The sequence below is a fragment of the Lampetra fluviatilis genome, chromosome 4 (genome assembly GCF_964198595.1).
Source record: "Lampetra fluviatilis chromosome 4, kcLamFluv1.1, whole genome shotgun sequence".
Classification (NCBI taxonomy): Eukaryota; Metazoa; Chordata; class Hyperoartia; order Petromyzontiformes; family Petromyzontidae; genus Lampetra; species Lampetra fluviatilis.
This window is the reverse complement of record NC_136278.1, coordinates 16,599,750-16,602,249: the sequence shown is the minus strand read 5'-3', so window position 1 is coordinate 16,602,249 and position 2,500 is coordinate 16,599,750.

Here is a 2,500-nt window from a genome sequence, read left to right as displayed (position 1 = left end):
GATTGCTCTCATGTGCGTTACGGGGCATCGTTTCTCTCGCGCCGAATTCTCTCGAGCTGGGAAATCGCTCATTTTTGCGTCGCCAAATATCGTACGAACGCCGTGAAACTTCCACAGGCTTTTTCAGCAGATTTGCACCTGCACTCAAAAAAGTCAAAATTTTTACACATAGACCCCATCAAACGGGAGAAATTGGCCCGGATTGCTCTCATGTGCGTTACGGGGCATCGTTTCTGTCGCGCCGAATTCCATCGAGCTGGGAAATCGCTCATTTTTGCGTCGCCAAATATCGTACGAACGCAGTGAAACTTCCACAGGCTTTTCCAGCAGATTGGCACGTGCACTCAAAAAAGTCAAAATTTGTACACATAGACCCCATCAAACGGGAGAAATTGGCCGGGATTGCTCTCATGTGCGTTACGGGGCATCGTTTCTCTCGCTCCGAATTCTCTCGAGCTGGGAAATCGCTCATTTTTGCGTCGCCAAATATCGTACGAACGCCGTGAAACTTCCACAGGCTTTTTCAGCAGATTTGCACCTGCACTCAAAAAAGTCAAAATTTTTACACATAGACCCCATCAAACGGGAGAAATTGGCCCGGATTGCTCTCATGTGCGTTACGGGGCATCGTTTCTGTCGCGCCGAATTCCATCGAGCTGGGAAATCGCTCATTTTTGCGTCGCCAAATATCGTACGAACGCCGTGAAACTTCCACAGGCTTTTCCAGCAGATTGGCACGTGCACTCAAAAAAGTCAAAATTTGTACACATAGACCCCATCAAACGGGAGAAATTGGCCCGGATTGCTCTCATGTGCGTTACGGGGCATCGTTTCTCTCGCGCCGAATTCTCTCGAGCTGGGAAATCGCTCATTTTTGCGTCGCCAAATATCGTACGAACGCCGTGAAACTTCCACAGGCTTTTTCAGCAGATTTGCACCTGCACTCAAAAAAGTCAAAATTTTTACACATAGACCCCATCAAACGGGAGAAATTGGCCCGGATTGCTCTCATGTGCGTTACGGGGCATCGTTTCTGTCGCGCCGAATTCCATCGAGCTGGGAAATCGCTCATTTTTGCGTCGCCAAATATCGTACGAACGCCGTGAAACTTCCACAGGCTTTTCCAGCAGATTGGCACGTGCACTCAAAAAAGTCAAAATTTGTACACATAGACCCCATCAAACGGGAGAAATTGGCCGGGATTGCTCTCATGTGCGTTACGGGGCATCGTTTCTCTCGCTCCGAATTCCATCGAGCTGGGAAATCGCTCATTTTTGCGTCGCCAAATATCGTACGAACGCCGTGAAACTTCCACAGGCTTTTCCAGCAGATTTGCACGTGCACTCAAAAAAGTCAAAATTTTTACACATAGACCCCATCAAACGGGAGAAATTGGCCCGGATTGCTCTCATGTGCGTTACGGGGCATCGTTTCTCTCGCGCCGAATTCTCTCGAGCTGGGAAATCGCTCATTTTTGCGTCGCCAAATATCGTACGAACGCCGTGAAACTTCCACAGGCTTTTTCAGCAGATTTGCACGTGCACTCAAAAAAGTCAAAATTTTTACACATAGACCCCATCAAACGGGAGAAATTGGCCGGGATTGCTCTCATGTGCGTTACGGGGCATCGTTTCTCTCGCTCCGAATTCCATCGAGCTGGGAAATCGCTCATTTTTGCGTCGCCAAATATCGTACGAACGCCGTGAAACTTCCACAGGCTTTTTCAGCAGATTTGCACGTGCACTCAAAAAAGTCAAAATTTTTACACATAGACCCCATCAAACGGGAGAAATTGGCCGGGATTGCTCTCATGTGCGTTACGGGGCATCGTTTCTCTCGCGCCGAATTCTCTCGAGCTGGGAAATCGCTCATTTTTGCGTCGCCAAATATCGTACGAACGCCGTGAAACTTCCACAGGCTTTTTCAGCAGATTTGCACGTGCACTCAAAAAAGTCAAAATTTTTACACATAGACCCCATCAAACGGGAGAAATTGGCCCGGATTGCTCTCATGTGCGTTACGGGGCATCGTTTCTGTCGCGCCGAATTCCATCGAGCTGGGAAATCGCTCATTTTTGCGTCGCCAAATATCGTACGAACGCCGTGAAACTTCCACAGGCTTTTTCAGCAGATTTGCACCTGCACTCAAAAAAGTCAAAATTTTTACACATAGACCCCATCAAACGGGAGAAATTGGCCCGGATTGCTCTCATGTGCGTTACGGGGCATCGTTTCTCTCGCGCCGAATTCTCTCGAGCTGGGAAATCGCTCATTTTTGCGTCGCCAAATATCGTACGAACGCCGTGAAACTTCCACAGGCTTTTTCAGCAGATTTGCACCTGCACTCAAAAAAGTCAAAATTTTTACACATAGACCCCATCAAACGGGAGAAATTGGCCGGGATTGCTCTCATGTGCGTTACGGGGCATCGTTTCTCTCGCTCCGAATTCCATCGAGCTGGGAAATCGCTCATTTTTGCGTCGCCAAATATCGTACGAACG